The sequence below is a fragment of the Lepisosteus oculatus genome, chromosome 2 (assembly GCF_040954835.1).
Source record: "Lepisosteus oculatus isolate fLepOcu1 chromosome 2, fLepOcu1.hap2, whole genome shotgun sequence".
Classification (NCBI taxonomy): Eukaryota; Metazoa; Chordata; class Actinopteri; order Semionotiformes; family Lepisosteidae; genus Lepisosteus; species Lepisosteus oculatus.
In genome coordinates this window covers 62,156,544-62,165,634 of record NC_090697.1, presented here as the reverse complement: position 1 = coordinate 62,165,634, position 9,091 = coordinate 62,156,544, and the positions used below count along the sequence as shown (strand labels likewise).

At 35.4% G+C, this 9,091-nt stretch overlaps 1 protein-coding gene across 5 annotated transcripts in view; it reads left to right on the top strand.

Moving 5' to 3' along the window:
- The first annotated feature begins 1,110 nt into the window (after window positions 1–1,110).
- esrrga (estrogen-related receptor gamma a) overlaps window positions 1,111–9,091 on the top strand; it is a 248,828-nt gene continuing 240,847 nt past the window's right edge. For 2 of the 5 annotated variants that reach the window (XM_069180124.1, XM_069180123.1), the window contains exon 1: window positions 4,323–4,505. The gene's annotated coding sequence lies outside the window, so the exon portion shown is untranslated. Of the gene's footprint in view, window positions 1,200–4,322; window positions 4,506–9,091 lie in introns of those variants that run through there. The other 3 variants (XM_069180143.1, XM_069180121.1, XM_069180145.1) reach the window with 3 other exon arrangements.

Below are 9,091 nucleotides of genomic sequence, written 5' to 3'. Positions count from 1 at the left end.
TCCAAGAAAAAAAAATGATGGTGTAAGTGGTATTGGTGGACCAGTAGGTGGCTCTCTAGAGGCTGGATGAGAATTTCTAATTTACAGAACTCCGTGCCTACACTCCAAAGGTTGAGTGTTCAGTTAAACTTAAGTCCTGACTACTTGAACATTAAGATCAAGGACATGGCAGTGGGTAAGACTACTGTACATGTAGTGTATGTGTGTTAACCCAAATGTTCTGGCTAAATTCCACTCAGGCCTACATGAATTGAGAATCAATGTCTCAATTCTCTACCTGATCTGCAGTGCAGTTTTTGGTTGGCTTTTGTGCTGCAAAGTGCTATAGAAAAGCATTATTATTGTGGTGTAGACTATCTTTATAATGAACATCGTATGACACCTACAGTATGCCGTATGATTAATCTATACATACTTTATTTAATATAGCATATATTTAATACTTATTCTGCACGAGTCACGTGTAGAATGTCCTACAACTAATTCTTTGCATTTTGAATTGCGGTAAGACAACATCAAACCCTAATAATCTTTCTGTAGGTTATACACACATCGACATGCAGAAAACTAAAGGTAGTATACAGAACATTGTAGTTATATATTCTTGGAATTGTTGTCACTGCTGTTAGAACTGCGACGAGAGATAATTCACTTAAACAATGCTTACAAGTAAACTAAAATCCGTTAGCAAGTTTCCAGAATTTTCATACTACCGTGTTTCAGTACAGAGCAACATAATTTAAACGTATTTTATTTAACAAGGATAAGTAACAAGGAGCAAAACGAACAGCATTCGAGTCTCCTTCCAATCTGTCATTGAGAAACAGGCAATGAGAATGACGTCCTGGGTCATACTGAGTGTGGGCTGATACATTACGCAAGGAGAGACTTCACAAGTAAAAATATTTTCTGCATGCATGTTCTGGCTTGTTTACTTCGGAAATATTACTTTTCTTGTAAGATATCACGTATATATTTTTAAAATTTCATAACGTTCATATTTTACTAGAAATAAATGATCTGCATGCTACTGAGGTTTTCATTGGACCCCTATATACAAAGTGCAAGCGTCCAGTTTAAGGAGGTGTGCGTAAGACTGCTATGCTCCTACATGGAGCGGACCTCAATAGAGAGAAAGCGGCTTCTGCCCCTTTAAATACCAATTTACCTGGACACCCGCTACAGATCTTACTTACAAGGTAACCAAACCTTTCTATATAAAGTATGCTAACATCTGTTTTTTACATCTTATTTTAAACCCGTTACCCCCCCGCCCTGCCACTTCTATTTGATCTTAACGGGGTTACCACAAGAAAAGCAAGCAACAATTACAACTAGGTTAATAATTAATTTCGCACACATTTCATTTGCAATGCGTGGAGTTGTTAAGATGCTCGATGCTTAAAGCCCTAGTCCTGTCTTTCAGCTCTATTAATACAGTGACTAGTATTCTGCATTGTTATTTAAAACGTAGCCTGTTACCGTTTTATTGAACATTCCCAGGCTTGCTGCACACTGGTATCGTAACTTGCGACGGAGGTGCTGATGAGGGATGCGTATCGTTTTGCAAGTAGAGGACTTGTCCTTGAAATGTTTGGTAACATTGAGAGGTGGGCTAAAACAGGCCCGGAGAAAAAAATCTTTCCTTTGTGTGCCACAGAAATGTTCCTCTTGCTTCAGCCGTGCTTTTCAACCTGCATGGGGCTGCTTCAGTTGGAAGCATGCTGGATGTGTTTTGTTGTGGTTGATGTGACACCCTCCTGGTTGTAACGTGCACCTGACATGACGCACAGCACCCCCCGGTACAAAACCGGCACCTGCTCTTATACTTGTCAGAAATTCCAGCACACAGCAAAGAATGACGAAGCACGAGGGGATTTTGCTGTTAAAACGCAAAGGAGTTGCAAGTTTTTTTCAAGAAAGTTTGAAGTTTTCTATTTTTTTTCTATGACTGCAGTCGCATCATTTCTTTGTTCATTAGAGTTTCTAATCATTTAGATATTATATTCAGATACACCTAATCAGAATAATATGTTGGATTTATGCGAGATATTTATACATCTCTTATAAATATAGTTATATATTAATGACCTTCTGTTTTGTCTAAGGGTTTTGTGCTTATCTTAAGATCTAATTGCTAAATATATCCTTTTGTCGGAGAGCTTTGCTCTTAGTGAATCCCTAGTGACTAGAAAAAAATGTTACAAACTACAAATGCCACAGTTGTATTGTATGTGTGTTTGTACATGGGGACACCTGTAAATCTTCATTAATGCAATGTAACACTCACCATTTTGTACAGGTATTAAATGAGTGATTCTCCATTAAAATATGAGTATTACTCCTGTAGAACATGTACACTGTATTTACCTCTCACACAGAAGGCTGTGTAGGGCAGAGAGTTGTCAGAATCTGGAAATAAAAATCTCATAATCTACAAATTAAAGGCAAAGTTCTTTTAAATCAGAAGCTGGAAAAAAAGCAGTAGGGGAGTGTGCAGTACTGTAAGGACCATGACTGCATGGAAAGAGATAAAATATAATAATCATGTATTCTTACTTACTTTTTACATGGTAGGGTATTTTGTGTAGGAAATTGCAAAATAAGTCATCAATGTTATGTATGATGGAGTGTAGACTACAGATAAACTAATCACAATAAAAATAAAAGTGGCCAAAAGTAAAAAAAAACCATCTAGAATAGAAAAGGAATTTAAATTCCATGACAGTTTTTTTTTTCATAAAAACAGTAGTCCTTGAAAATTTGTTAGTGATGAGGAAAGTTGCAGACCTCTATTTAGAAATACGTAGAATAGCCATTACATCATGGACATTGCTCAAGACAGTGGAGAACACTTATGGAAAAATGAAACTATACTTATTTGTACTGCCTAGGGTATATTATATGGATGTGGTATTATGCAAATCTGAGGTTGTTTTAGTGTGCAACTTGAAGTCCTACTAAAACAGAAAATGCATTCATCAAAAACCTCTAACCCATTCTTCAGTATCTTTAGTATGTAAAAACAAAAAAAAAACATGGAAGGTGATTTGCAGATGAAAGTTTGCTTTTAAAGCATAAACTTTAAAAAATAAACTTCCTAAATCAGAAAGAAGCCCAACTGGTTTTAAAATCGCTAGCTTTCCTGATTTCCTGACTTTAACCCTCCATTGGTAGTTAGGGGACAAGTTAGGCAAGAAGGCGCAAAAGATGATTACAGAGATAATATTTCGTTATGTGATTTGCACTGAATGTGCAGACACAAGTGGAAAAAGCTGACGCTTTATGGCAGAGTGCCTAGAGTAAGCACATGTTGAAAGAGGGGATGGTCCAGTGAGGAAAACTTATTATAAAATACCAAAAATCACATAATCTGTTGCATTTTCTTTTCAGAAGGTTAACCATTGTCTACAATTATTGCTTTATTCTGATTCTGCCTTAGGATTTCTCAAAGGTCTCTGGGTGTCTCTATATTTTTAATCAGCAATGATTTCATAAACTAAAATGTTTTAACACAGATAAAGGGTATATACAGTATAGCTATTACATCATGGACATTGTTCAAGACAGTGGGGAAGACTTATGGAAACATTAAATGTTAATTGTGCTGCCTAGGGTGTATTATATGGATGTGGTATTGTGAAAGTCTGAGTTTGTTACATTCATCTTTATTGATCTCTGCACTGCATTGATACAGTACCAAATGACTACATTTAAGTGTTTGCCATAGAAAAGATCATGATGCTTCACCTAAACTAAACCAGTTTTGGTAAAACCCATGTGTTCTCACTACCATGAAAAATAACCAAGCAAAACATTAGATCAGAAGGCAAAAATTGTTTATGTGTAAGTTATAAAATTAAGAAGAGATGCTTCCTATTATTTCTAGAAGAAAAAAACACTGAAGAGTTTTAGCTTATTTTTCTGTTAAGGAGTGTTCCAAGGCCGATGATGAAGCTGATTTGTCTCTCATGGGAATGTGCAATTTATATGGTATCTTCTCTTTCTGTTTATAGCATGAAAAAACAGAAAAGCACATAAACATTAAAGGTGAATGCAAACAGTATTTGTATGCCCTGTACTTCAGTGCTACTATGTTGTATATGAGGAGAGAGAGCTTTTCGGACTATAAAGTGAACAGTTCAGACACACGCATGTGAAAGTCAGCTTCCATTCCAGGGTCTGGCTCCGGCTTCCTTGAAATGTGATGCTCTTGCTTTTCAGTAAAGCCTTTTCTTTTCTGCAGGGTTGCAATAGGAGCCTAGCTGGTGCTGTGTACTAGTACACAAGCACGGAGCAACTGCCCAGTAAGTGTAGTAGCCCTTTTTATAGGATCAAGAGTTGCCAAGATCTGTCCTCCTTAATGATTTTGTAAAAAAATTCAGATCGCGATCAGAGCAGTAGAGGAAGTGCTGCGTGTAGCTGCACTAAAGGGGGGAAAAAACACTGGCAAACGTTTGTCCTTGAAACTGCACCAAAACTCTTGGAAGAAACCAGGAACCTGTGTAAGTACTGTACATTTAGACTCGTCTGGTGATGGTAGGGTTTTGTAAACGTGCTGCTTGACACTGACCTGCCAAGTAAAAGATACCTCTCGTCTGATGTAATGTGAAATAATGTGATTTTCTGTGCAATCTTTGTGTTTCCTGACAAGGAATTTGAACAATAGAATGTGCTCTCTTTCTTTTTAGGCAGATGCCAAACTTTTTGTCTGTTGTAGTCAGTGTGACCCTCCACAGTCAAGTGTATTTTTTCCTTTAACTATCTACTGGTCAGTCTTGTAAATGGTGATATTGTTTACACATAAGTAGTTCTCTTGTGTGATTTGTGAGTCCAGGAATGCATGCATTGTACATTGTTGTGTTGATTTAGAAAAGTTACAAAATGCTTACTAGAAAAATAATTTCAAAAGGTTTCCTGTTTAACCAAACAGATTAATGTTGTTTTTTTTATTTTAAGCAAATATTATAATATTTAGCTAAAGTACTGTATATATTTCAAAAATCTAATTTATTTCACTTTAGCTTTACAGTATAATTAGAAAGGAAATATTTTAAGTATAATAGCTGCTCTTTAAATTTGTGTACTTTTTTGACATTTTTAATTTTTAGATGGTAATTTTTCTTTTGTTCTGTACTAACTCTTCTAATCTTGTATAAATAATAATCTTGGTTTCAGTTTACCTTTGGCAACTTTTCAAAAGTGTGAGTTATTAAGATAAATATGACTATTTTGTTTCTGCATATTGTGCTTTTGCAGAGCATTTGCAGGAATTTTGCTTCTCCAAAACAGTTAGGAACAGCCATTAGGATACTGACTGATCCTGTTGTCTTTTGTAATGATCTGAGAATTATTGTAGTACAGTAATTGATAATAATCTTAGGAGGTAAGGTGGTTATTTATATTGGTAGTTCTAATCACTGTTCAGAATAGGGATTTACCTTTGTTGAATACAGATTACTGTTATATACTGTATTGTACTTAAGAAATGTTCTCTTCCCTAAGACCTCCTCTCCCTGATACAGTAAATAATCCAAGACTGCTCCTCATTAATAAACAAGGGAATTCTGCATTCCATTTTACTAGTGCATGCTAAAACCGGTAACCATGGCTTCAGCTGCCACAAACTGCTGAGTTCATTGGCTTGTTGTAAACAATACAAATGAGTGGTCCTACCAGAGCAATCAGACATGAAATTATTTTTAATGGGAATTACTTTAAGGATCAAGTGCAACTATAGCACACCCAATTTAAAGGTGCAAGGGTATTTTTCTTTGGATGTTCAGGAAACTATGAATTGGCACCTTCAAGGTTGTCAGAAGTACAGCTTTATGCGTTTCTATTCTATTAAATATTAACTTCAGATACACTGTTCAATTTTCTCAGCAAATCACTGCAATATTTGAAGTGTAAATGTTTTCTTGTTGTTAAACGCTGGTGCCATAGAGTATCCATCAGCTGGAAGAGTTTGTATTTCACATTGCTTTTTTATTTATCTTGTCTATCCTGGTTTCACTCCTATAGTTCTTCAAATGTTCCAAAAATATAAGGAATATGTTTAGAGTGTTTATATGCCTTCAGTGAAAGTACTTAACCTCTCTGTACAGTTTAACAGTGAAATTGACTTAAAACGTCAAACTTTGGTTTGGATTAAGCTGCTTTGTATTAGGAAAATATTGCTTCGAACTGTGGCATCTCCTTGATATAAGATCAGGCTCCATTTGTATAACATTGTATTAAATCGCTTGGCTACATGTATCAAATAATCACTTTCGAAGTACAGAATTAAGAAGTAATTAAGAAACCTACTGTATAAGGTTATTTTTGTTTATTCCAATTAACTGATTGACATCGTGTCATTGCCAAAAAATGACTGAAAACTAGTTCTAATTTATATATCTTTGAATATTAAAGTCATAAAGATATAACACATGAAACCCCCTGGTGAAAAGAATTTACAGCTGTAGTACTATCAGGTAATGTAGACTATTCCTACAGAGTGTGTATGCTATGGATGTTGATAAGAGAACTGAGCACAGGTCAGTGGAAGTGTAGGCAGTCCCTCCTGAAATTTTCAAAGGATTTCTTTTCTCACCCAATGAGGAGACGAAAAGCAGATTCTGACTTAGTGCAGCAGTTGTCCACTTTTTCATATTCTTTGTTTGAATGAATACAATATCTATTTTTTCTTTATCTGAGCATTAAAATTACAATGTACATATTTTGTCATCTAATATGATTAATTAGCAACTGGACCAGCAACCTTTGTTATTTAACTTCATACTGTATGTCGGCTGGAGCTAAGTTAAGCATCCCTGCAAAGGGCACAATAATGTTTGACTTTTGATGAGTGTTTTTTTTAATACTTAAGCATCTTACAACAAAATACATTTTTTCTTTTGAATTATAGGCATATCAATATTTATTAGCTCTTCATGCAACTGAAAGGCAGAACCATCTACTCCTTTCTGCACATACAATTGAACCCGTGATTTCACCTAAACTTTGACAAGTGAAACTGGCACATGTTAAAGAAGGGATGAATTTCAGGGTAATGGTGTGTTTTAAGAACATGTAATCACTATTAATATAGGAAAAATAAGAAATGTGGATTTTTGTTGTTCACATGGTTTAAATGATTAACACCATGGATTTTAAACCATGATTAAAACCATAAATTGAATTTTTGGACAAAGTCCATATTCATCTGCATAGAAAGGAATGAGAACAATGGAGTAAATGGTGTTAAAAATGTTCTGTGCTTGATGCCATGATAATATCACAATAGAATATTTATTCCAGTATGTTCCAAAGTACCTAATTTGAAGATCCGTTTTTGATCCTTTATATGCGGGAGACATTTGTTCCATAACACTGACTTACTTAACAGATGGTGATGTCTTTAGCAGTCTGATTAATTCTACTGAAGTACTGGGTAACTGTAAATGCTTTGCTAATAATTTGAATATTTCAAAAATGTTCTCCAAAAAGGTCAGCTAATTGTCATTTGGTTTATCCAATGTACATTTTTAGGTTGCATATATTTATACACACAAGTTTTATATGTATGTGATAAGGCTTTTCAGTAAATGCATGTCCTTTTGTTTAACTTTCTCTGCAGAAACCCATTTATCATTTGGACATAAAACAAGACCAGACGTGTCCTAACATCTGTCTAGACTGGATACAGAAATATCCAATAGCTTATATATAAAACATTTAAACACTATCCATTCATTATCTAGCTGCTTGCAATGAGAACAAGGCAAGATACACACTGGAAAGGACACCAGTCCATCACAGGGCACTCAGATACATGGCACTCCATAAGTATTGGGACAACAAAGTTAAAGACCTCATTATTATGTTACAGTCAAGCAATTTGTATATCTGATTCATGTAAATGATAAGTTCAGTTTAATTGTACTTGTAAATTTTATTTTGGAGTAATTCCTTCCATACATTTAATCATATAGACATACTGTATTAGAACATATTTGTTCTATCAATGATTTCAGGTGTTAAAGTATTGGGACATATTCAAGTACAGTAAATGTCAGCAGTTTGTTGACATTTGAAGCAACTGTATGATGTCTGTCATTCAGTACTCTGCCCATTTCCTCCAGCCATTTGAGTTCCTGTCCATTCTTGGCATATTCTCATTTCATGTTTTTCTTATGTAAAAAGCTTGTCCCATTAGATTTAAATCTGGAGATTGACTTATCTAGCCGATTTGAGAGACTTTTCCATTTTTTTTTCTCCTTGGTAGAACTGATTTTATATTTTCATTATTGTCATGCTACATAGTAAAATACCACCCAAGAGGTATGGAAGCAGTTTATTCTACAGTACATAAGCAGACAAAATGTTTTCTGGTAACTTTCAATTCATTATGCTGCTGCAATCATTAGTTACAGCATCAATAAAGATGAGTGAGCCAGTTCCAAAGGTCGCCTTGTGTCCTGCTCATGCTTCATGGATGAGACTGCATTTTGTTTAGTATCTGCCATTCCTTTCATTCTGCATACTTTATCCTTCCTGTTACCAACTGGTTTTAGAGCAGACACATACAGTAGGTTTAAACTTATAGAAACTTTGATGTTGTGAATAAACAGCTTCTGCTTTGGAGTTACAGTCCTTGCAAATGGTCCTTCATTTTTTACATACCAAAAGCACAGGCATGTTCAAAATCTTAGTCTAGGAAACTGTGAGTGAAAGATATAAGGGGTCTCAAGTCACATATCACATACCTTCTTCATCTTCTAGGGCCTGCTTTATTAATATTTTGAGAAAACAACTTAGCCTGAAGAATAGGTCATCCCTTTGATTGAAGACATACATTTCTCTTTTATCAATCCATTCATTCTCTACTCACTTCTTTCAATTCAGGGGTGTGGGGAGCCAGAGCATATTCTGGCAAGCAATGGTTGCAAGGCAGGATAAAGCTTGGACAGGACTCCAGTTTATCGAGGAAGACTGACAGAGAAGGCGGACTGACACAACCACAGACATGCACACACTCACACCAGTGGCCAATTTTCCCAGAAGTCAGTTATCCTACCAATAGGTTTTTGGACTGTGGGAGGAAACC